Source organism: Crocodylus siamensis, chromosome 1 (genome assembly GCF_052110815.1).
Source record: "Crocodylus siamensis isolate JL-2025a chromosome 1, ASM5211081v1, whole genome shotgun sequence".
NCBI lineage: Eukaryota > Metazoa > Chordata > Crocodylia > Crocodylidae > Crocodylus > Crocodylus siamensis.
The window spans coordinates 242,016,745-242,044,363 of record NC_143395.1 but is presented as its reverse complement, the minus strand read 5'-3'; the positions used below and the strand labels follow the sequence as shown (position 1 = coordinate 242,044,363).

The 27,619-nt window shown below is 42.0% G+C and overlaps 1 pseudogene; it reads right to left on the bottom strand.

Annotated features, from left to right (window-relative positions):
* The window catches only part of LOC149874318 (uncharacterized), a 58,146-nt pseudogene extending 30,922 nt beyond the window's left edge, over window positions 1-27,224 (bottom strand).
* Between the last annotated feature and the right edge of the window lie 395 nt (window positions 27,225-27,619).

Below are 27,619 nucleotides of genomic sequence, written 5' to 3'. Positions count from 1 at the left end.
ACCAGCACCGTGCCACACCACTGATCCACCCAGAGGCCCTACCGGGGACCCCCCTCTGGACAACACCTACTGGACAAGGACCCCTTTCCAGCCTGGATAGGTAGCTATCACCCCTACCCCCTCTTCAACCAAGGACTTGGATTCCAGCCCTTTCACTGAGTCTCTTTCTCCTGCTGCCAGAGAGTGAGTGAGTGAGTAATTAAACTGTTTAGACCCCTAAGCTGGGTTTTACTTTACTATGGCTTGGCCCTGCTCCAATCTCTGCTCCTCACCCCTCTAACTTCTCTCATTTCTCCCTCTCCTGCTTCTGGCTCACTGTCACCTTCAACACCTGTCCTGAGCTCCTCTCTGCCTCCAAACACCCTGTTTCTTTGCAACTGTCTTATCCCCACTGTCTTTTCCCCTGAGCAACCAGGTTTCTGCCTCAGTTTCTTTCCTGGCTGTCTCCTCCTTGCCACCACTTATCTGCCCCCCCCACCCAACATCTCAGCTGTCTGCCTCAGTTTCCAGCCCCAGTCTACCTTAAGTAAACCCAAACCTCAGTTCCTCAGCCAGCTTCTCTGTAGGCCACTGGTTCTAATCCCGGTTCTGGCAACTTTCACTCCCTACACTTAACTCTCTCTCTCTCTCACCTGAACCTTCCCCCAAGTATCCCAGATACCCCAAGCACACACATACATGCTGTGCTATCCAAGTTAGGAACTCACCTGTGTGTATGTGTAGGTGGGTTGTATGTGTGTGAACTGGTGAGTGTGTGTGTATATATATATACACACATTGTGTGCATGATATACAAATTGTCATTGTGTGCATGATATACAAATTAGAGATCTGTGTCACACCCCAAAGGTTAATAGTGTAAGTGCTTGAATTGGTGATAGGCATGCATGTGCCTAGGTTTGTTTGGATGTGTAGGTGCCTGAGCTGGTAGTGTGTGTGTACCTAATTGATGTGTGTGTTTGTATATGTGCAATTGTCACATCTTCCTGTTAACAGCACAATATTGAGATCCTGAGAGTTGGCCTGACCCCACAGGGCAACAGAGGGAAGGTTGCCTGGACACTAGGTCCTGGGAGCTGGCCAGGAGGGAGGGAGGTTCCCAACCAGGGTAGCCTGCACCATATTCTCTCCTATACCCACTGGTTCCACACCAGTCAGCAGGCACAGTTTACTTCCTGGGCTGCTCCTGGTCTAGGAGCTCCCCTTGCCTCAGACAGCAGCTCTTCCTCCTGCTCCTGCTGTGCTGTTCCAGATGGAGGGGAAGCCTCAGCTGGGCAGCTGCTGCCTCAGTACGTGGTGCCCCAGCTCCAGTTCCTGGCCACCTTCCACCCACTCTACCTGCCTGCCTGCCTGCCTGCAGGTGTCTGCTAATCCTAGCAGGTGAACAGACAGGATGGAAAGCAGCCAGGAGCTGGAACTGGAGCCCAATGTGCTGGGGCAGGAGCCACCCAGCTGCAGCTCTCATCCTCCCTGGCCTGGAGCTGCACAGCAGGAGCAGGAGTCACCGCTGGAGGTAAGGTAAGCTGAACAGCACACATGGGGCAGCCCCACTGGAAAGTGCATGCACTTGCTGAGACTGGAGCCGGAGACAGTGGGTGCAGAAAGGAATTTACCGCTGGCTGCCCCAGGCCAGGCTCAGCCCCATGTGCAGTTCTGTGGGGCAGCCATGGGCTGCATCCAATCAGTTGGCAGGTGCCCGATGGACTGGATTCAATCAGCTGGCAAGCCAGATCCAGCCTGCAGGCCACACCCCAATGTCATGGCTATAGAACCATATTTTGGTTGCTTTCCTGCTTTTAAGTTATTCTGTTGCCTTACTGTAAACTGCCTGGAGACTTTGTTGGGAAGGGTGGCATATAAATTGAATGAATGAATGAATGAATATTTGGCAATTTCTCAGACCCAGATGGGTCCAGGGAAAGAAATAAACTCCCTACAATCTCATTTGTTTCTGTTTTTAAAAAAAATTACACAAATAAAGCAGATTATTCTTGGTCCCTAAACCCTGACTCAGAGTTCTCCAGCAATGCTGTCTACAAGCTGTATCTCCTCTTGGTCTTCTCTTAAGAGCCAAATGAACTGGTACTTCACTGGATCTCTGAGACCTAAATCACTAGCTTCCAGCAGTGTAATAAAACATCATCTGATGTAACATTTATTCTTGAGCTCTTTCATGCAGATCTGCTCAGCCCTCAGTGGAAGTATCTTCCACTGATGTCCAAAGTTTCACACATGTAGGGATAACGGACTTGAGGTCCCAAATACAGAAGTCTTATACTGTCAGTAAACTTTGTTTATTTGAAGAAAAATTCAGTAGTGAGGGGCAGTCAAAAAGTCCCCATGGTGCTATATTTTTGTAGCATTACAGAAGAACAATTTACAGCAGTTTAGCTCATTTGTACCATTATAGGAACAAGCAGAAGAAAGAGTTACATTGTAAAAGCTGACATTCACTCCCAAGCAGCAACTCTCCCCCATTAAACCAATTGAAAGTTATATCTGTCTACAACCTCTGCCCCCCACCTATAACTGACCATTATGATCTTACCTACTGTGGAATGTATAGTATGCCTGCCATTGACTTTCAGTGGGAAAGAAATCAAGTAATACCTTTTTATCTGTTGCATATTAAATATGGAATACTTAGTATACCTTTTTACACCAATACAAGCTGGGCTTTACAGGTTTTTTCCTTTTTTTGCTAAATTATTTGGTTCATATTTTTAAGAGCTTCTCCATTTCTGCTAATGGAAGGGTTTAATCTGAGTTACTCCTGTGAAATGCAAAAGTGAAAGGAAGAGATAAATTGTATTTAAGATGTATTCATTCTTGCGTGTAACTAACCATGGTTCCTGAAAAATTCAGCATCCAAGTTGATTCTGTTGGGGATATTTTCAACTCATGTACTTATTCTCTGTATTGATTTCCTGCTATTTACTTCTTAGAAATACATATAGAAGCCTGTAGCCATCATTTTGAAATAAGTCAGAAAAATGGTTAAAGATGGAAATGTGGCACTATGGAATTTTTCATACCAAAACAATAGATTTGAAGCGCTGGGGGATGGGGAGACTGAACCATCTTTTCATGCTGTGTTTGGTTAGCATCTAGTAAAATGAAGTCCCATGTGCACAACAGACTGCAGCAAAAGTGGTTGCTGAAGAGGATTAAAAAACATGCTACCTCTCATATCCTCAATTTAGGTCTGCTTAGGTCAATGAAGTAAAATTACAGGTGTGAGAAACAAAGCACTGCCAGAGTTACTGTACTGTCCCACGTCACTGTACAACTCAGCACATGGTTGGGAAATTAAACTGAACTGCACTTAAAAGGGTCAGACCATGTGGTGTAAATCAAATTTACTTCCATTAAATTCAGAGCTGAGAATCTGACACTTGGTTTTATTTGTTCATATTACTTTTTGTAATGGTGCAGTTATTCATTCTTTCAATAGGATTTTTCCAGTCTCTGTCCTTAATTTATTATATCACTGAGAAGAGTTTCTCATCAGAACCATGAATTTCCTGCTTAAACATATATGCATGTAGCAGTGGTTTAGCTTTTGGAGACTTTGATAAGTAGAAATGTTGAGCTCAAATATCATGGACTTCAGAACTTTGAACTATTAAAAGTTAATCCAAAGCAAGAGTTCAGGGGTGATAATATGATGACACAAAGATCAGTTGACTTTCACATGTAGAGATCTAATTTCTGTAAATTACCATGAGATTTCCCTTTCACATATTAGTTCATAGAAATAAGGATTTTTTCTCTTAAATGCTGCACAAAGCTGCATTTGGTTTACAGATGTAGACAGGATTGCTGCAAGATATAGCTATGATTCTTGGCATTTTTATCCTTTTTACTCTCCATTTTTGCATAGAATTAATCAACAAACTTTCAACACTGAACATGTGGGCCACAGAAATTCATACTGGGAGATCTTTTCTCATTGGGATTGGTTTTCACTTAGTTCAGCCAAGTGATCTCTTCTCTGATATGATTTAAATTTAGCACAGGCCAAAATTTAGGCTTTGATTCAAGACAGGTCCAGATTTTCTAAACTAGTTCACTCACCATCATTTTCAATAGCTTCTTTACCTTCCTCACTCTCTGACACATGCTTTTGGAAGCAGGTCCCACTCTACTTAAAATGAACCTAAACACAGTCCTATTCCACTCTGTTTTAGTTTCTGAAAAAACAATAATGCATCAATTGTTCCAACGTAGTTTTAAAGATAAGATGAAACTAAGTCACAAAACAGCAGAGAAGAGAAGGGAACCCACCCTCCTTTGGTATTAATAGCTTTTTAGGGACACAAGAAGCATGGAATAGGATCACACATAGGCACCCAATAAGTGGAGCAGGAGATATCCCTTAGGCCCCTGTCAGATGTGCAAATAAAGGTGCCATGAGATCCGATGCATGATCCCCATGATTATGCTTTTTGCCATGTCATACATGCATGGCAGAAGATGAAACTGAGCATCACATTACACCACATCTTCTTGGTGGTGCAAGGGAAGCCTGGGATCACCATCCTGGTGAAGGGGTTCCCAGTTGCAGAAGATGCATAGAGCATCCCAGCAGCTTGGAGCCCCATCCTGGCCTCACATTTAAAAAAACAGCATGATAGGAGCCAGCAGTTATTACACATTTTTTGTGAAATAACTTTGTGGCTTATTCCGTGTTTTATCATGCCATTAATTGTATCAACATGTGGCCAAGTAACAACTTAAGATGTGATTAACTGGTTAATCATGTCTTAAGTGTAATGTGTGCCAGGGGCTTGCTACGGAGACAGCAAACTTTAACCTTGAGGTAGCCCCAGCAAGTCAGAATATCCATCAGTTTCACAGAAGCACATCAAATGTGGGAAAGGAAGAACTGATGGGAGATGTAGAACTGGATGTAGAGTTGGGCAGCAGTGACCACAACATAATTGAGGTCAGGATCCCAATAAAAGGAAGAAAGAAGAGCAGCAGAGTATGGAGCCTGGCTTCAGAAAAGCAGACTTTGACTCCCTCAGGGAACTCTGACCAGGATCCCCTGGGAGGTAAGTCTGAAGAGGAGAGGAGTTCAGGACAGCTTGTTGTATTTTAAAGGAAACTTACTGAGGGCACAGGAACAAACCATCCTGATGTGCAAGAAGACTAGCAAATGTGGTAAGCAACCAGCTTGGCTTAGCAGAGAACTCTTTGGTGAGCTTAAACACAAAAAGGAAGCTGACAAGGAGTGGAAGCTTGGATAAACAACTAGGGAGGAGTATAAGAATATTGCTTGGTCATGTACAGATGAAGTCAGGAAAGCCAAAGTGAAATTGGAGTTGCAGCTAGCACGTGATGTGAAGGGCAACAAGAAGGGTTTCTACAAGTATGTTAGCAACAAGAAGGATGTCAGGGAAAGTGTGGGTCCATTGCTGAATGGGGGTGGCAACCTATGATAGGTGACAGATAATAAGGATAAAGGCTGAAGTACTTAATGCCTTTTTTACCTCTGTCTTCACAGGCAAGGTCAGCTCCCAGACTACTGCATTGGACAGCACAGTTTAGGGAGAAGGTGAGCAGCCCTCAGTGGTGAAAGAACAGGTTAGGGACTATTTACAAAGCTGGATACATACAAGTCCATGGAGAAGATACAATTCATCCAAGGGTGCTGAGGGAGTTGGCTGATGTGATTGCAGAGCCACTGGGCACTATCTTTGAAAACTCGTGATGGAAGAAGGTCCCAGATGATTGGTAAAGGGCAAATATAGTGCCCATCTTTAAGCAAGGGAAGGAGGATCCAGGGACCTACATACCAGTCAGCCTCACCTCAGTCCCTGAAAGAATCAAGGAGCAGATCCTGAAAGAATCCATTTGGAGAACTTGGAGAAGAAAGTGATTAGCAACAGTCATCATGGATTCACCAACAGCAAGTCATGCCTGACCAACCTGATTGCCTTCTATGATGAGATACCTGGCTCAGTGGGTGCAGGGAACACAGTGGACATATTATTTTGATATATTTTGATTTCAGCAAGGCTTTCATATTGTCCTCAACAGCATTCTTTCTAGCAAGCTAAGGAAGTATGGATTGGATGAATAGATTGTAAGGTGGATAGAAATTTGGTTGGATTGTCAGGCTCAACAGCTAGTAATCAATGGTTCAATATCTCTCTGATAGCCAATAACAAGTGGAGTGCCCCAGGAGTCAGTCCTGAGGCTGGTTTTGTTCAATATCTTCATTAGCAATCTGGAGGATGGTATGGATTGCACTCTCAATACATTCATGGATGATACCAAGCTGGGGGATGAGGTAGACACACTGGAGTGTAGCGCTAGGATTCAGAGTGACTTAGATAAATTGGAGGATTGGGCCAAAAGGAATCTCATGAGGTTCAACAAGGACAAATACAAAGTCCCGCGTGGAGGATGAAATAATCCCTTGCACCAGTACAGGCTAAGGGCTGACTGGCTGGGCAGTAGCTCTGCAGAAAAGGATCTGGGTGTTACAGTGGATAATAAGATGGATATGAGTCAGCAGTGTGCCCTTGTTGCTAAGAAGGCTAACACCACACAGGGCTGCATTAGTAGGAGCACTGCTGGCAAACTGAGGGAAGTGATTATTCCAATCTATTCTGCACTGGTGAGGCCATATCTGGAGTACTATTTACAGTTTTGGTCCACACACCTACAGAAAAGATGTAGACAAGTTGGAGAGAGTCCAGCAGAGAGCAACAAAAATGGTGAGAGGGCTGGGGCACATGACTTTTGAGGAGAGAATGAGGGAACTGGGTGTATTTATTCTGCAGAAGAGAAGACCGAGAGGGAATTTAATAGCAGCCTTCAACTACCTGAAGGTGGGTTCCAAAGAGGATGGAGCTAGACTGTTCTCAGTGGTGGCAGATGACAGAACAAGGAGCAATGGTCTAAAGTTGCACTAAGGGAGGTTTAGGTTGGATAGTAGGATGAATTGTCTCACTAGGAAGGTAGCAAAACACTGGAACTCAGAGAGGTGGTGGAATCTCCATCCCTGGAGATTTTTAAGACCCAGCTAGACAAAGCATTGGCTGGGATGATCTAGTTGGGGATGGTCCTGCTTTGAGCACGGGGTTGGACTAGATGAGCTCCTGAAGTCCCTTCTAACCACAATTTTCTATGATTTTATGAAATGGAAGAATGACCAAATTCTGAAAAGGTTAAAAAAATAAAAACAAGAAACTTTTCAGCATGCATTCCTGTTCAGGAAGATCTTTTTTTTTTTTTGTTAATAGAAGTTTCATGTAGCAAAAGAAGAAAGCAGTATGTGGATTTTCCAATCCAATTTTTAAAACTTTTTACTGTGTGAAAGAGAATGCCCTGGCTAGTAAGAGTTTTCTTATCTCTACACCAGCTCCCTCTGACTGCCAAATGCCTCTCACAAACTCCCAGGGCAAAGTGGGGGAGGTTTGGACGGGTAAGGGGAAGTGTCAGGAATGTAGCTCCAAATCATAGCATTGACAGGATACTGTACAGCACTGTTACCCATGGGCAAGATGGGGATGTTGCCATAATATACATGGCTCAGAATCAAGAGGGTACCCTGGGAGCTTACAACAACCTAGACACAATATGACTCCCTAGACTGAGTCTGGCATAGAGCTGTAATTAAGTGCAGCACAGAATCCCCCACCAGGTGTCCACCCTCTTGGTCTTTGTCTTGGTCTTGCTGTACAAATGAAAACAGGGCCAGTTTCAGCGTAGGAACAAGTACTAGATTTAACAATTTTCTCTTACCTAAGTCGCAGTCACTGTAATGAAGTTGCTCTTTGAAAAGTTCTAAAGCCAAAAGTTAAAAGGAAACATTGGTCGCTTCTACTACTATAAACTCCCTACAAATCACTCCAAAACACTCCCACACCTCTTTCCAACCCCATTACCTAGAAGCAGATAGTGTACAGGTGGCCTCATATTGCAAACATAAAAGTGACAATCATTTTCTGACTGTAAAACAATCTGCAATGTCAGATGTCCCACCATCTGTGTTACTCAGTACTATTGCTCTCTACCCATTGCCATCAGCACATACCCATTGTTGGAGAGATTACAAAAGAAGGAACTTGGCTTTGCAAGAAAGCTTAAAAACATTCCCATTATCAACGCTGACATAAGCCCCAAGGCTGGACTTGGGCATGGTATCCTAATGGTGTCTCCTGCTGTTATACAATCACAGATACATCTAAAGGGGATGCTGTCAACTCTTTCTTTATCAGTGACCCACGTGCCAAAGTCATCCTCAAGGCCAGATAACTGTTTGTGTAGCCATGGGAAGAGAATAAAAACATCCCAATGACTCAAGATCACTTGAAAGTGTTCATGTGAACAGCTGTCACTGGCTTTGTATTCCAAACAAGCCCTGAGAATAAGGCTTCTGCATGAATTAGTCACCAAGCCCATGAGCCAATTTCCACAGTAGAGACAGCAATTATTATTGGGCAAAACCTCATGAGAAAAAAACCTTTGTCACAATTTGGTGAACATTTATTCCCTCTTTACAGTTACCATATTGCTTTAAAATCATAACATAATGAATTTGTCAACATTAAAAATGAACTGAATGCACTATGATTAGAATAAGAATGTAGAATATAGTTCATTATGAGTTTGCATGCTTTTAGCAGCTCTTTTTTCTAATAGAAATGAATTCTATCCCTAGCAGAAAAGGGAATGAAAAAGACTTTCTAGTTACTATTCATTAGTAAAACAACATTTCTTTATTTCCCTTTTCATTATTCTATGTAATTATATGTTGAGAAGGACAAGTTAGAAGGCTACACCAGAAAAGTTAAAATGTTGTAAGACCAAAAAGATTTTTAATTGCAACAACAAATTGGTTAATAATCTTCTTCAGCTGAAAATATGCCATCAGTCTTTGGCCAATTCAACATGTGCATATGTAACTTGGCTTGCCAGTCACTGCACAAATAATAGCTAGGGACCTACCTAAGTGGGCAATGCGACAAAGAGTTTTTTGCAGCCTGCTTGCAGCACAGAACGGATTTCATGGGCACCATATCTACACCACTACCACTTGCTTTCCCTTCCCCCGTCCTGCTGCTTGGTGGAGGGCACCTTCATTTAGTCTACATAACTACCACTTTTTGGGGGGTTGATTTTGCAGGAAATTAAGACAATTGCTGGATTTCCTGGTGATCTTGGTGATCACAGACTATTTTGGATGGATTTTCTGTTTCTGCAAAACCTGTGGAACTGCAATATAGGTAGGTCCCTGCCAGATAGTCCAAGGATTGGCAAAATTATTATAGGTGGACACTGAGCTGAAGTGGGCTCTTACTTCACCACCTGTACAGCTCCAAAAAAAATCTGAGGACTGTTCTACACAAATATGGTTTCAACAAATATTTAATAGATTTCTCACATTCATTGCATTCTGACATATCCATGTCATTAAAATCTGTGATCAAATGCACAGTGCTCCCAAACAGCATAGTGATAAGGCTATTTATTATGAATCTTGCAAAGTCACAGATAAAAAGATTTTGTGGTGTTATACAAGTTTAAAAGAACAAAGGAGACTGTAGAGAGGTTGACAATAAGCTATTTTTGTTATTAACCACCAAGCAGCTAAGGAAAAAGAACATTAAAGTTAACAAAGTCAAACACTCCAAAGTTAGAAAATGCCAGAAATAAGGGTGCTTGTGCCATCTTAATTCAACTCCCTTGTGAATATTAAATGCAGTCTTTAGTTAGGTGAACACATGCTGTATCTAGCACAAAACAGCTACCTTATTTTGTGCAGCATTCACATAGAATCAGTTGGCAAAAGAGAGCTGGCTGAGGTTCCTAACTCTGAAACTGCAATTCTGAAATCCCCCACTTCTAACCCTGGAAGTCAAATTCTGTAGGTGCACCAGTTTTTGAAGGTAAACTTCCACAGACAATGGTAGCTCTGCTTCTGTGTAGGGCAGTCATATTTTAAAAGAAAGAATGATTCCTGTTCTCTTGTGAAAGAAAGTGCTTAAGCCCTTACTTTCAATAGAGAGCTCCCAGTCGTTAATCCAAAGTCATTAATTCACTTGCTTAGCTCTAGGCAGTCCTTCACTCAATATGCTGATCATCAATAACTGCAAAGCAAGCTGACTGTTCTTGTTTGGTGTGATCTCTGGGCCAGTCACTACTTTGGCCCACCCACCTGTCTAGGGCAGTCCACCCACCTTGACCCAGGAGCCAGGAGCAGGGAGAAGAGGAGGGATCCAAGCACACGTGGGGGTCAGATTCAGTTATCTGCTCAGGTGCCTTCCGACCCTAGAAACTATGCAACTATGAAACCCGCCACACCTTTGTTGGAAATTAAGCAAGTTGTTTCCAGGTGGGAGGCTGCTCATTTAATGCCCTGATGCCAAGGGTGCAATACACCATATCACCCCTACACCATGTCTCATGCCTCACAGATGGCATCACTTACAGGTGACAATTCATTCTCTTGGCCCCTTATTGGGCCAAACTCAGTTCTGTGCTGAGCCTCTTTCATACTGCCCCTAGCAGGGCCACACTCACTCTGCCCCTTTTCTTGGGCCACAGTCACACTGCCCTACTCAGTATGGCCCTTTAGGCTCCTTTGGCCCAATTCCATACAGCCCTTCAGGCTTCCTCTCTTTCACTTTCAGTACTGACCCCGCATACCTTCAGGACACCCAATTTAGGCCCTACTTAAATCAAGGCATCAAGTCTAATGTCCCATACTCTGGGCTGACTCCAGCCCCACCCCTCTCTGGCCTCAGGCATCCCAAACTCGGCATCCAGCCCATTCAGGCCTCAGGTGTCTGTTGACATGCCTAGGCCCCAGACCTGTCTACAGGGTAACCCACCGGGTCATGGGAGCTGAGGCTTTCCAGTGCCCCGTACTCACCTTGGGGTATGCACAGGTGTGGCATTTCCTGGAGACTGGCCCACCACAAGCAGCTCCAGCACCCCATCCAACCCCAGCAGGGTGTAGTTTCAGGTCATGCCCCAAGACCAGGGACTCCCTCCATCCCCATAGTTCTCAGCCTGATCTCCAGGAGTTCTGGGAGCAGCAATACTCCAGCTGAGGGATGTACACCCTTCAGCTCCCCAGTTTCAACTGCTGACCCCGCTCCCTGGGCCTGGCCTCCTGGTTGCCATGTGACTTCCTGATCAGATCTGCTGTTGCCTGCAGGCTGCTCTGCTGCTTGCTTGAGCCCTTAAAGTGGCAGGTACCACAGGTACCCTGCCACATTTGGTCCCATTCTGAGGCAATGAATTCCCCTTATGCTCTTTACATGGAGACAAAGTGCCCCACTTAGGACTGAGTATTTTGCTACAGTTCAGTGCCATAGGGCTTTTTTTTTTTAATGTGGGTCTTACTGTCACTTTATCAATTATTCAGAACCTTTCCTGAAAATACAGGATTATTCGTTTCCTTTTGATAGTCTTCACTATAGTATCTTTTTGCTTAATTAACATTAAATTTGTTTCCATATTATCCTGACAAGGTGAGGATCATCTCCATTTTACAGCCAGAGAATTGCAGGATAAAGAGATTAAGGACAAAAGTATCCACAAGCCTTGAATGCCCAATTGGAGACACCTGGGATTGGATCATATTCAAATACTCACTGACTTTAGTTGCAGCTGTGAACAGATCTGAAATCATGCCCTAGGGTATCAGTTTGAAAACCAGGAAATTAGAGGACATTTCTAAAAACAAAAGTGTGATTTAAACGATTTTTCTAAAAGGTCATAGGAGCTCTGAGTTAAAGACAAGGAGAGAGTTCAGTTCTTCAGGGTGGCATTCAACTACCTTTACCAGAGGAAATTTTTCTCTTCCTACAGCCCCTCCTTATTTTACACCTTTCAACTTACAGCAACAAAAACAGACAATTGTAGTGAAGATATATATGTCATCAGGTCCATTTGGGCACTCAGAGACAGAAGGAAAAAGTAGCATGTCCTCACATAATTAAAGATTGTAAATTAGTATCTATACAGGAAACACAGAGGTAAATGAATGTAAGATAACCTTAATTCAGGCATTTCTTTACTGTGGGTGTAAACTTTGCAATTCAAATATTTAACTTCTAAAATTGCAAACAACAATAAAGTTGTTTTAAAAAAGCTGTTAAGAAGGAAAGCCCATCATGTGTTATCATATTGACAACTATAGAAATAATTTGCACAGCCAAAACCTTTGGATCCACTGCAGGCTTTTGCTACCTGAGCCAACAAAGTACCCTGTTAGCAGCAGTAGGCTGCCGTTCTCAATATGGATTAACACTAAGAGGAGCTGAGAGACGGTCTACCAGTGGGTTTCACAAATATCTGCTGACAGCAAAGCAACAGTGAGACTAAGGGGTCTTGTATTCCATTCCAGCCTGTAAAGGATTGTAGGCTCTCACAAATGCAGACTTTTCTGTCTACTGGTTCCTTATTTAACAACTTCACCTCCATCCTCTTTGACCTGTTTTTCTCTCAGTCTTGTCTCTTCAGTACTCCTGGTTACTTCCCTAGTCCTGCTTGGCTCACGTGACAGTTAACAGCCTCCAGTTCCACTTCTCATACTCCTGTTTCCGATTCCTATCTTTTTTGGACAAAGTGTCTCCCTGCTTCCCCACTCCTCCCTCTCTCCTCTCAAATAGAGGACAGGATACTTCTTCAGTCCCCATGAACTCCCCAGTCCTAGTCTCCTTGCCTGTTATTAATACCTAGTTTTCCCTTGCCTAGCACTCCAATCCTTCAAATTCCCTGTCTACAGCATTCTTGGTGAGCAAATTCAAGTGCTTCCTTCAACTCCTCATTTAATATTTCTCCCATGTGGCCTTTAGTAACCCCCCAACATGTTCCATATCTCTGTTGCCTCTTAGTTCCATTACCTCTGTAGAGGACATGCAAAGTGACGGTATAGGGAAAATTTTCACAGGGGTAGAAAAAGGCACATCTAACACAGTCACCCTGGTGAGATCCAAGAGCTAATGAATGAAAAATGCAAGGCTTTTTGTATTTGGCAGAATGACATCAACTCCGAGCAAAAGAAGTTGAATCACCAATACACCCAGGCATAGGGCCAAAGGAGGTCCTACAATATGAAGAACAGATGGTGGGGAGACAAGGTGAAGGAGATTCAACATCTCACTGACATCTATGATACTCTTGGTTTTTCAGTGCCACGAAATTCATCTATGGTCTGAGCACTCAGAGGCCAAACCCCCTTGAGACCTAAGGACTAAGGAGACCTAATCAAGGAAAGAGGAGCCAGCAATTCCTGTTGGGAAGAGCATTTTGAAGACCTTTTTGATTGCAACATTTTTCTTGATGAGAGAATTCTTAACTCCATTCCACAACACCCAGAGACAATCTCAGAGTCCTTCCAACTATTGGTAAGGTGAGGAAAGCCATCAACTGGATGAAAAACAAGGCATTTGGAGCTGATGGAAACCATGCAGAAATATTTGTGCTATAGGGAGAAGGTCCCATCATAGCTCCATTCCCTCATCTTAAGGTCTAGAATGATGAGGGAATCCCCGATTATTTCAGGGATGCCATGATCATAATCTTCAAGAAAGAAAAAAGTCTGACCGTAAAAATTACAGATGGATCACTTTGCTGTTCACCTGATAGGATTTTCACTGCTTACCACCTGCAGGAAAAATGCTGGAAACAACATATACCTGTCTACATGACCTTCTTTGACCTCTCAAAAGCCTTTGATCATCAATCAAAAAGCACTATGGAGGATCCTTCTGAAGTATGGGTGCCCACCAAAATTCATCACCAGTCTTTGCCTGCTCCATGCCTAGATGTAAGTGGTGGTTCTCAAGAATGGATTTATCACACATCCCTTTGAGGTTAAGACAAGAGTTAAGCAAGGCTGAATCATTGCTTCAACAGTCTTCTTGATATTCATTACCACAATGCCAAATTTGACCTCCAACAAGAATCCAGTCAGAATAGAGCTAAACTACCTAATGGATGGTAAGTTGTTTAATCTAAGCCAACTCCAGGCCAGAACAAAGACCACCCTAACCCTCAATCATTGAGCTCCAGTGTGCTGATGATGCTATAGAATGTGCTCACTTGGAAGCAGACTTTCAGGCAACCATCAACATCTTTACCAAGGCATACAAGAGCATGAGAATGATGCTTAACATTCAGAAGACTAAGGTCTTCCATGAACAAGCTCTTAATAAGCAGTTCCCAGTTCTGGTAATTCAGATTCACAGTGAGACACTGGAGAACACTAAGTATTTCCTATACCTTAGAAGCCATCTCTCGCAGAGGCTAACATTGATGAATAAATCTAACATCGCCTCAAATGTGCAAATGCATCCTTCAGACACTGAGGAAACAGGTGTTCAAAGATCATGACATGGACTCTAAAACCCAGCTCATGGTCTTGCCACCTTAGCATATGAAGCTGAGACATGGACAATATACAGGAGTCATCTCACATCTGCAGAAAAGTATCATCAATGCTGCCTGTAGAAGGTCCTTCAAATCCAGTGGGTAGGCAGATGCACCAACATTAGCACCCTCTCACAAGCAAACACCACAAGCATTGAGGCAATGATCACCCTGTAGCAAAACCCCTCAGTTTTTCTTTAAAAAAAAATGCATTCCCTCCCCTTCCCTAACCATTTCTAACTTTCTTTCTGACCTCTCTATCCCTTATAAGTACTTAGTAGTATTAGGTAAGTTAAGTTCTTATATGACAAGCCCCTTTTTTTTTATATATTGTAAATAGCGTTATGCTAGGGTTGTATTGATTTTTACTGTTGTATAATGTATTAATATCATTTTCCTATTGATTTTTATTGTTTCATAGGGATATTGTATGGTTTAGGCCTGTGTTTGTAAGTGAACCAAGGTAATGTCAAGTTTTCATTTTGTATGTCAAGCCTCCATCTTGTGTCCTTTGCCTGGACACCCCCTGTGTTGTAACTGTGACTCATGTCTACCCCTCCTACGTAAATTGGTTCCCAGATGAATGGGAGTGATTGGGAATGATTGAAATACAATGGTAGCAGGCCTCTACTGAATGGCCTGTAACAATCAGGCTATTTACCTCACATTGATTCATCCAGGAACCACAGATCTCACCCAAGAACAGAGACAAAAACCCAGCATTTGAAAGACAAAAGACCCTGTAGAACCAGCAACTCTACCATTGTACCCCACCATTACAGACACCCAAAATTGCACATCCCAGCATGGAGCATACATGCTCAGTACACCAGGGGCTAACCCTTGCTTGGGCATGCCTTCTGTCAATAGGGTCACACAAGGTCTGCCCCTGTAAAAAGGGGCAGTGAAGACAGACCCCGTGGGAACACCATTTCTATCTGAACCAGACCAGCTCCACATCACACTGCCTATCCACCCCAGGGGCCCTGCTGGTGACCCCTTCTGGACAACACCAAGCTGAAAGAGACCCCAACTGGCCATCGAGGACCAACTTTCAGCCTGGGATAGGTAGATATCACCTGCACATTTCCTCCTCCAATTTGGACTCTCTCGCTCTCCTCCCAGACTTCAGCCCCTGCACCAAGCCTCTTTAACCCCTGCTGCCATTGTGCTAATAAGATATTGTCACCACCTCCCCTGTTCAATAACCCCAAGTTGAGTTGTATTTTACTGAGCCCCGGTCCCTTCCCCATCTTAAATTCCAATCTCTGTCTCTCTCTCTCAGCTTCCCACCCGCTTTTCCTGCCACCTCTCAGCTCCTCTCTGTCCCTTCTCTGCTCCCCTGCTGCAGTCTCTTGGCCCTGTTGCTTTCTGCTGTCTCTCAGTCCCATTCCTGCCATCCACCACCTTCTTCCAGCATCTTACCTGCAGCCCTTCCCACCATTTTTGCCACTTCTAGCCTCCTGGCCCCATTTCTGCAGTCCACTGCCTCCTTCCTGTGTCTCTCCACAGCTCTTCCTGCCACTGTTAGCCTCTCAGCCCTGCTCATTTCTGCCTCCTGCTGCCTCTCCCCGCTCCTTATCTTTCTCTCTCTCTCCACCTTCTGTTCCCAACCTTTCCTGCCCCCCTTCCCTCTGTCTTCTCCAGCTTTCCCCTACACCCTCGCTAGCTGCCCCTTCTCCCCCCACAGTCCTCTGGCCTGCCACCAACTTCCCCACAGCTGGTTCCCGGAGCCAGCCCCCAGTTTCCTGCATACCTTCTCTAGCTCCCCTGCACCCTCTGTCCCAGTTTCCCTCTCCCTGCTTACCTTTTGGCTCCCCTGTAGCTCCGGCTTCAGTCCCAGCCTCTGTGCCAGCTCCTCTCTCCAGCATCACTCCCCTGTTCTGCAGGCTTTAGGTGTTGTCCTTTAATCACTTAATGTCAATTAACCTAAAGTAACCCCCAAGCCTTCAGCCCAGCTCTCCCTGGTCAACTGGTTCAAATCCGAGTCCCGGCAACTTTCACTCCCTACACTTCCACTTTCTTACCTTAACCTTTCCCAGGTATCCCAAGTACACCAAGCACATACATACATACACATCACAACACCCAAGTTAGGAACTCACCTGTGTGTACGTGTAAGTGAATGGTATGTATGTGAACTGATATACATATATGTCACTGTGTGCATTATATACAAATTAGTGATCCATGCATGTGTATTGGGTGTGCAGGTATTGATAATTGATTCTGGTCTAATTTTTGGTCTGTATAGTCTGAGTAGGTGTTTGAACTGGTGACAGGTGTGCATAAGCCTAGGCTAGTAATTGACTGTGTGTCTGTATGCACCTAATTGAGTTCTGTGTTTGTATATGTGCAGTTGTACATTGCACCCTCCTGTCTAGCAGAGCAATTCTGAGATCCTGGGAGTTGGCCTGACCCCAAAGGGAACTATCCAACAACATTGTTGGCCTATTTTTGTCATCTAGATGTCCGACTCCAGACCCCTAAAGCAAGTTCTATTCTCCCAGCCCAGCCAAGGTTTATGCTCAAGAGAAGGGCAGAGAAAGCACTTCAAGAACATCCTTAAGGCCAGCTTTAAAAAGTGCAACATTCAGGTAAACACATAAGAGACTATCACGCAGGACCTCCCCAAATGGAGGAAGAGCTTGCTGTATGGATCTCAGTACTTTGGAAGACAACAGGAGATGAAAAAGTGGGAGCAGCAGAAACAATGTGTCATGGACCAGTCCAAGGACCAAAAGCCACCCCCCCACACCCACACACAGAAACATGTGTCCAAGCTGTAGCAGAGTTTGTTGATGAGGTAGGCCTCATCAGCGATCTTTGGACCAACAGACAGGACAATCATAGAAGACAATGACCCTCGACTGTGAGGGATTGTTGATGATAATGAAATTCTAAGGCCCCTGATCCAAAATAAAGAGAATACCAGAGCAAAGAAAGTCACCAAATGGGTACAAAAATATGTTTTCCTTGGTCTTAAATTCCATACATGGCTGATGTTCTTCAAACCATCGTAGCCTGAAGTATATGTCCAATATGGAAAGTTTCAGCATGAACAGTTAATATATGACGAATTTTAAGTAACTGAAAATATGGCATTATCACGGGAAGCATCAAGCAACTCAGGCCTCCTCTACACATTACGGTATTGCACAAATAGCTGGTTAACTGCACAATTAACTGCCATAAAAAGCTCCAACTAACTATAAAGGTAAACCCCAGAAGTGTGTACTTCTAACTTTATAGCTGTTTGATATCCAGCTTTAATTTGCACATGTAACATGGCGTCCCTTGTGGCTGGATGCCTTGTCAGCTGACTGCAGTCATGTACTATGAACAGCTGGGTCTGGAAGTCTCACAACTGAGGGGACTGTCCACATTGGCAACTGCCAATATTGGGTCCTGGCAGTACCCCACAGCTGCTAGGACTCACAGTCCTGCAGCTGTTGGATCCTAGCAGCCATGGGGCATGACTGTAATCTCCTAGTCCCTGGGGTGTGTGGAGTCCCCAGGACAGGGCGAAGGAGATATTTTGTATAAATTGAGATTAGGAAGCTGTCAGAAACTCTAAATATGTTGATGGCCTGTGGTTTTGAGGGAGTTTTGAGGGTAATAGCAAGTGAGAGAAGATTGTTTTGTTTTTTAATAAACATAAACCTCATAAGAGATGAGAGAAAGCACATTTCAATGGTTTAATGTAGCTTTGCTTTCATTGTGTATTTAGCTCATTTAGATGCAAACTGTAAAATTTTCACATTTAATAAAGGATAGCTATTTGTCCCATCTACCTACTGATATGCTCCAAAGCAGCACCTTTAGGTAGTGAAATTCATATCTGCCCAACATAGGGCTCTCCCCTAGGAGCACAGTGTTCTTTCAGAGTAAACTACGTAAGTGCCTCTGGATGTGTAAAGAAGTTGTCTTTCTCTTTTGCTTGGGCAAATTGTTTACCTAACATGTGACCTCCTCACAAGTAGCCATCCTGTCAGTGGTAATTCAACAACCTAATTTCTTCAGTTATTTGGCCAGCAACTACCCATGGATTCATTTCACCTTCAGCTTGCATTTTATTTATCTCATTGGCTTTTCATCTCCTCACCTCTTCCAAAGCCTCTGCTGGGGGCTAGTGGACTAAAGAAAGATATGTCTCAATGTCAAAAAGAAAAATAATAGCCCTAGCTACTAGTATGTCCCTTTGAAATAGATAGTGAAGGATTTCCTCATCTATGAACTAAGATGAACCTAAGCTGGAGGGATATATTCAAGAATGTGTAGCCAGAAGTAAAAATGGTACTTGCATAAATAATCAAAGTGAGTTACAAGAAATAAGATGGAATAATGACTGGAGGGATGGAGGCCTAATCAGCCTCTAGAAAACATTGGATTTTCAACCACTACAATTAGGATCTCTGTGGAAAGGTTCAGGGGAGGTGAATAACGTTATATTTGATTTTTTGGTGTAATTGGAAGAAGGGTTGTGTGTAACTCAGAGCCCTTGTTAAGATAGGACACTAGCCTTGATTTCACTCTTTTCTCCTCTCCCTTTAAGAACCTTTCTACCTCTTCCTCTTCTCTCCCCATTGCCCTTATATTCTCTCTCTTTTACTCACCATTCTTTATCATTCATTTGCCATTCCACTCCTTTGTCTCTATTGCTTTTTGGCAATTAAGATGAAGCACCTTTAGCTTCCCTATCCCCCATCCCACCCCACCCCCAGGCTAAGCAGGCGACATGCCTCCTATGTCATCTTGTTGCATTCTCCCCCCACCTATCTCATACTATGTAACCACCCTTGTTTGGACAGTCTCTGTAGCACCTTCTACCCTGCCAACTTTGTAACTTCCTTTTAACATTCACTAATATGATAAATCCTGTGCACATAGAGTACCAATATCAGGAGTAATTTTGAAATCAGCTGAAGAAAATCAGTGTTATCTGTCTGTTAAAGTACAGGAACTCAATTCTACTAGGTATGAAGCATCTTCAGTTCTCAGTGGTTTCAATGGAAATGTGGATGCCTAGCAGTGAATTGGTTTGAACTGAGGGTCTAGAGTGGATGAGTTGTATTCACCTGAGTCCTAAAAAGCAATCTTGACTTTATCACTAGGGTCAATATAATCCCTTAATAGATATTCTTTAAGCAGGCTGTTGTTTTATTTTAATACTCTATTGACCTTCATAAGTTACTTTTGTTTCTCCTGTTCTGTTTTTTCTTGTTCATTAAGTTTGCACTGTCCTGTAATCTGCCCTGAGTTTTTGCCTGGGAGGGTGGTACATATATCTAATAAATACATAGATCATAACAAAGTTCTTCTGCGTTGGCACTGATGGGCACTGAGTGCAAAAAATTGTAATATTGGCCAGTGTGTCAATGTTCAGAATAGGCAAAGCCAGTCAGGATGCGTATGACAGATCACAAAACACAAACTCTGAAAATTATGGGCTCAATAAGTATGTCAAGCTTCTTTTGAAAACGTACTGCTGGTAGAAGTAATTCTATCACAAATTTGTTGCTAAAACCAGTCATACTTTTCATTCATCAGCTACTGATTTTAATAACAAGTACAGGCATACCTCGGAGATATTGCGGGTTCGGTTCCAGACCACCGCAATAAAGCGAATATCGCAATAAAGCGAGTCACACGAACTTTTTGGTTTCCCAGTGCATATAAAAGTTATGTTTACACTATACTGTAGTCTATTAAGTGTGCAATAGCATTATGTCTAAAAAAAACAATGTACAGACCTTAATTAAAAAAATACTTTATAGCTAAAAAATGCTAACCGATGGAAAAATGGCGCCAATAGACTTGCTCAATGCAGGGTTGCCACAAACTTTCAATTTGTAAAAAACGCAATATCTGCGAAGCGCAATAAAGCGAAGCGCAATAAAATGAGGTATGCCTGTAGTTCTACCCAGCTCTAATTCAACAACATTACATACTCCCATCACCATGGTCAAAAAACACCATCACTCTATAGCCATGCTTGTGCCTCAGTGGCCATCTTAGCTTCTGTTTGTTGGCATTGCAGGGAATTAAACATTAGTTTCTTATTTTTTGTTCAATTAAAACATTTAATTAGATATAGCATTAGTACTATTGTTATGTTGAATTAAATCTTCCTAACAGAAGCATCTTAGCATCTTTCTAATAGAAGTCCTATAGGACTGGTCAATTAACATTACAAACTGCCAAAAAACTGGTACCAACAATCAATTAACATTTTGTCATATCTTTTTTCATATTTTTCTTTCTTACATTTGATCTAAGTCTGACGGAAGTTGCTAAATTTGCTAGCATTTCAGCTGAAATAAATGTAGCTTAAAAATATGAGTGTGCATTTATGCATATACTTATCCATACCTGGGAAGACAGGTGGATAGCTTTATCTTTATGTTGGTGGTAGGAGACAGGAACAGTGAAAAATGGGATATGATGCATAGCTCTGTGGATTGAAGGTAATGTTTGCACAGACTAGAACTTACCCACTCAAATCTAGGGACGTGTTCCACTCTTGATGGAATCGATTGATGAATGTTTAAAATTCTGCTGTCAATTACATGTAGAGCTGGTTAAATTTTTCTGAGCCAGAGAGTTTTCTTTTTAAAATGAAATCACACTTGTGAAATTTTTCTCTTTTTTTATTTTTATCTGGACGTTGTACAACTAAAATAGAAAACAAGCAATTAGTCTTGGTTTTTAATTTTCTCTTTTCAATTTTCTCTCCTTTTATCCTCTTGTTCATTTTTTTAATGGCAAAATGACAAAAGAAAGTAAGGGCAAAATGGTAAGATGCCCCAAATTATAAGTTTTCAGGTGTTTGTTTTTTTTTTTAAAAGAAAAAATTATAATTTTTTTTAACTGGATAATTTTACAGATATTGTATTTTTTTTCTTGATCAACTCTAATTGTAAGATTGCAGGGGAAAGTTTTCAAGTTTTGTTTATTTGTACTTTTCCAAAGGGCAGGTGTCTCTGTGGATTCAGTTGTAATGATAGCATAGGATTTATCTTTTTCCTTGGATTTTTTTTTCATTTACACTAATATAGCATAGCTTTAAAAGTATTTTTTTTAAGTATTAGGTTCTAATTTCAGTCTGAGAATGAACAGTTTCAGCTACTCTAAAAAGCAGTAAGTTAAGTGATAAAATGTGACAGTAATTAGACTGTGACATGATGGATGGGTCCTACACCAGACAGGAAGGAACCAAGTAACTCTACCTCACCATGCCTGCAATCCATGGCAACAGAGGAGAAAGACTTCAGGAAGTATGCAGGCCAGCAAAGGAGTTGGCAGCCTTAGAGAAAAAACATGCATCTGTTCTCACTCCCATAGTCTGCGCGCACTCTTTGGAAGCAAACAAGACTTTTTTTGCCTGCAGTTTAGGTCTAAGCAGCTTACTTTAAACTTGGTCAGTTTTTCAGAATATCCAGCTGCCTAAACCTAACCTGGGAGTGGCAAATGCAAGTGTTAGTAACTTGGAGGGGATGGAGGGGCAGGAGGTGCTGGTGGGATTGGTAGGGAAGGTAGGTCCAGGTCTGTTAAGGGCATTGCTGGGTCCATGGGAGGGGTTGCCTAGTCCAGAAAGGCAATTGATGGGGAGGACTAAAAAACCGATCACAGATAGCGGGGTAGCGAAGAGGGAGGAAGAGCTCATTTTTCTACATTTTAATATCTGAAAGGATGTGGGGAGAAGGAATAAACAGAGCATTAGAACTTGAGGGATCCGTGTTTACTGTGGGCGTTCCATTCAGGAGACAGAAGGCAGATACTTTCCAGAGTGCAGGCATGATCACTTTAGTTTGTGAAAAGTGACCATGCAGACATTATTCAGATTAGAGCTCATTAGCCAAACACCATACAAGGAACAACATAACAGTGAAATAAGTCTGTGGTTATGGGTCATTAGCTCTACAGTATCTCTGTTCCCTAGCTGTCTGAGGCAGTTCCATTTTATTGTAATTTCTAACTAGGTGATCAGAGGAGGATTAAGATTTCAGATCTGCGAACCCGTTATGTTTGTTTGTTTCTTGGTATAAGATTTGTGGCAGGATATTGATCTGCTATTTATGTCTAAAGCTCAGGTAATATTTTTGTTTAACGTACAACGGGGGCATGAATGATGTTGCTGTATACATTTAAAGTTTTCCCTGCTTTTTAGTAAATGGCAGTACAATAAATGGCCCAATGCTACAGCCACTCAGGGGCACCTTGATCTGGGTCACAGCACTCCAAGGTCTCAAATCTAATGAGGTATAATTCATCTGAATTACAAAGCGGAATCTGGATTGTGAACAACCCTAACTTTGACATAGTTGGAGATGTGATTTTTGATTCAATCCCTTTTGGAGCTGGATCATGACCTCGTCTTTATGATTCATGCCTAAGTCCACATCCAAACCACCCAAAGTATGGATATATTTATATCAAGGTAGTCTTTAACATGAGGACTACAGAGAATAATGATGAATTTTATTATGGTAATATGCTGGTTTCACACCCACTCAAAATTTTACGTTGTATTAATGAATACATAGCAAACCAACAACTTCACTGAATTCTTCTGATTTAAATTTTATGCTTGCTGTATCAAGACAAGAATCAACAAACATAGACTACCCTAGCACTGAGGGTCACATGTAATCGTCCAGTTCTTATAAATACTGCTTTTTCACCTAATTATGGTCTCTCGAAGATCAATGAACAAACCACAAACATTTTAAATGTGCTTGTCTCCTCTATCCCTCAGACGAAGGGAGCAACTTGAGATGTGGAGTTGTGTTACTGCAGAATGATGAAAACTCCAGAAAAGCTACATATCACTATAACCATAAAATGCAAATCCTCACATAATTATTCATCAACAATAATAAACATAAACTTGTGTACCATCATAAATAAATCAAAGATAAAACATCCTTGGAGATAACCTATTGCATTGTTAAACGTACGCTTGCTATGACTCAACCAGCATCTATGAGGTCAATCTAACTTTGCACTGATGTCAGGGTACAATATACCATATGACTTCTTCCCATGTACCTCCAACTTTTTGTTTCCATTCAGCAGTGGCTCAGAACCTGTTCCCCTCCAAGAGAAGTTTGGATAGAAACATAGGGTCCCTTTTTTTGCCCACAAGTGCCACCAAAGCCTTTTCCCATCAGAAGCGGCAAGAGAAAGTCCTTTTTTCTCCCCGTTTGCTGAAAAGAAGCCTGGAAAGAAGTCCTTTGGAAAGGATGCAGATAAATTGGAGAGAATCCAGTGGAGAGCAACAAAAATGGTTAGGGGACTGGGATACATGATTTCTGGGCTAACTACAGACAGTCAAAAAGCCCAAGGCTGAACTGATTCAGTCTTTGCAAGTTATTCTAAGCTGCATACATTAAATTGCAACAGAAGTGAACAAAAATTTACCTTTGATTCTGGAAATGGAGCCACATGCTCAGGTGGCTCATGCCAGAGGCTAGAGGTGCTAGAGCACAGCTCTCTGTCACATAGCCAGCATGGGCTGTGGGTTTGCTTCCTCTTCCTGCTGCCCCTGAGATCTTTGGGATTTGCAGTCTAAAATCACATTAGCAGGACTCTACAGGGTTGCACATCATTTTTCCTCTGTGCTTCCAGGTGCCTCTGGGATTTGTAGACCACAATCACAACCAGCAGTAAGTTTAAGCAGGGGAAGAGGTGTTTGCCTGGGTGGGAGCAATCATGTCCCCCACCCCCGAAAGACCTGGCTGCATCCCCAACCAGGGTTGACCCCCCTCCCTCACCCACATTGTCAGCCAGCCCTCACTGCTTCAGCCAGGGAGCAGAGGGGAGGGGCGAGACCTACTCTCTGGAGCAGACAGCACAGCACAGCCCAGGGCTGCAAAGCATGCCAGGATGCTAGGGGACTCTGATATAACTTGAACCAGGAAAAGGTCTGGGACAAGTTTCATAAACTGGTTTGACCCAAATCAGTTAAGTCTGATACTACATTCAACCAGGTATATCTTAAATGCATTTCAGCCATTTTGAAACTGGTTTACGTGCATTAAGCTTCTGTTCTGTTACAGGTTAAAGCCAGTTTCTGATCAGTTAAACTGGTTTGTGTAACTGCTGTCCCTAGCCCTGAGGAGAGGTAGAGTGGAACCAGCCTTAGCTCAGAGAAGAGAAGACTGAGGGGAGATTTAATGGCAGCCTTTAACTACCTGAAGGGTGGCTCCAAAGAGGATGGAGCTAAACTATTCCCAGTGGTGGCAGATGACAGAACAAGGAGCTCAAGCTGAAGAAAGGGAGGTTTAGGTTGGATATTAAGAAAAAAATGTCTCATGAGAAAAGTAGTAAAGCACTGGAACAGGTTGCAGAATCTCCATTCTTGGAGGTTTTTAAGACCTGGTTATACAGAGCCTTAGCTGGAATGATCTAGGTGGGGATGGTCCTGCTTTGAGCAGGGGGCTGCTGGACTAGATGACCTGCTGAAGTCCCATCCAACCCTAATTTTCTATGATTCTATGAAAGCCAAAGCTCTCGCCCTGTCCCAACCCATGCTTTATCCCAGAAGCTAGAACATATGTGCTTAGGAGGGTGTTCTAATCATTTTGTCTTTTTCTCACATTCACACAGAGTCCTCTCATAGGAGTATTATAGTAAGGTCCCCAGATGACGGAGTTGTAGAGAAAACTCCTTATTGAGATGAAGACAGTTCATACCAGCTTTTATTTCAGATTAAGGCAGACTTTCTTTTTTTCTATACTTGAGTCACTGTTCTAAGTTTGATTTCACAGCTAAAAACTCACTCTTTAAAAAAAAAATGAAATCTTATTCTGTGAAGTGATTGCATGGCTCTATGAGCTGGATTTTATAAATCTATAAGACCTATAGTTCTTATGAATTAATCCAGCTTTAACCAAGAGGGATACTGACCCATGTGCACACAATGGATTCTTGACATTGAGCCAGATATTTAGTGAAACAGGAATATAATTTTTGCATGTTAAGCCATTAGCACATGAATGATCTTCACTTAGGTGTGCAAAAGTAGTAAGTAGGTACTCAACATTTCATGTACAGAGAGATAGTTGGGCATTTTCTATGTGGTCAGATTTCTGTACTTGATGGAAGGTGCTTGAATATTTGGGTCTATGCCATAGATTAGTTAGAAGCCAAGACCTGATTAAAAATTGCAAGCAGACATCTAAAATCTTTCCCCATCCTTCATATGAATCTATAGTTACCTAATAAAAATGGCCAACCCAATTTTATGTGAAATAAATGAATTAAAATAAACAAACATAATTCTTTCCTGGCTGAAATTCTATACTATACAGCAAGTTTCAGCCTGAAGCAAATTTTTACAGTTGAGTCATAAACCCTTGAAAGGCAGCATTTATAATGGAAATGATGACAGAACCATTACTCTACCTATAATATAATCATCTCAACCATTTAAAATAATACTGCAGTGCAGAAAACATAAAATTGCCCTAACACACAAGGATCAGGAACAGGGATACATGTAACCATAACAGCAAACTGAATTGCATACTCTAGGGTACATATTTGAACCAAGGTAAAGGGGATTTAGCTGCATGATGCCCAGCGACATTAATGGGGCCTCACACAGCTAAATCCCCCCAAACTTCTACCCCCATATAAATGATAAATTAATTTAGCAATAAGATATGACAGTGTGTGAATTATGTTGAATCAATTCATAGCCAGCGTATTAAGCTCAGGACAGAGTCCAAGTACTGTCAAAACAACTATGTCTCTATTAATAATACATGAATATGGCACTGCTGCACCCTATTGCAATTAGAAAATGTTAGGTTTTTAAAATATATATATATAGATTGTTAATTAAGTAATGAGGTTCTGAACTGTGAGTGTAATCAGCACTGCTTGCTGCTTCCACCTTCAGAGCCGTGAATGGTACTGATTATACAGGAATGGGAATGCTCATTAGATAATCAGATCACTCCATTTCTCTTGCCCACTTTATAATTAATGAATAGAGTAGTAAATGAAAATTTCAGCAATAATGTTCCAAATAAGTATTCTTTTATTTATTTATTTATTTATTTTGGCTGGCCGTCTGTTTTTAAAGCTGGAAAATTCACATAACTAGCTTCTTCCAATGTCACTGACTGACATACACCAGGAAGGATCTCGGCTTATACTTTAACTGTAAAAACTGATTCTTCAATTTTGATCTTACCTTGAATATCTTCTATGATGACATGTTAATCCTGGGAATTTTACAGTTTATGGAGAACTACTAGAAGCCAGTCAATTTTTTAAACAAAAATAATAAGGGCATGAGCGGGAAACAGTTATTTCTGTTTAAGACATAAAACATCAGTAAATAGGCACTGTAAATAAGTCTTCCAAATTTAATATAAAGAAATCTACAGATACTTTCTAAAATCTACAATAATTATCAACCAAAGCTATGACAACAAAATAGATGCTCTTGAAGCACTGATTAAGATGAAAATAATCTCACTTACTTAATTGCTAAGGAGATACCATGTGTGACCTTGCTATAAGAAGATTGGGGTGAGGTAGTGAAATGCAGAAATGGTTCTGTGAGCTTTAGACCCTTCAAACTACTGTCACAACAGTAATCAATATAATGCACAGGAACACAAGATTTGACTTACCAAGGCAGATGATTTGTCTATCAAACTCAGTTTCTTGTCTGATGTAGCAACTACTGTTTGGAAGGTGAAAGAGTCCATTACATAACTTGTCCAGAGCAGCAGCCAAGTACTGCTACTATTCAGCTCTGTCATGAATGTTAGTACTTTGGCTGTAAAGGCCTGAATCCTGTGCATGTCCCATACTAGGTGTAGTCCCATTGAAGTTAATGGAATTGTTCACAGAATAGGGCCCTACTCGGGGTGAGTCATGGCGTAATAACCTGGCAGCTTGTGTCCTTCTTTGTATCTTATTCCCCCTTCTATAATTATACAGGTTGATGAAGTTAATATGTACCAGTTGTTATTAATTATATGGAGACATGTCATTCACTGGTATAAACTGGAGTAATTCTAAGTTTATCAGCTGTGTGACACAAACGGAAATTTCTGCCTGCTTGCTTTGGGCACAGTTGCGCTTCTCATTCAGAGTCATTATTTGAATACTGACTTCAATAACAGACTAATTTGTTCAGGCTGAGCATCTGACCCACTGTGATTGCAACCTGTACCTGGAAAGTGCATTACATTGT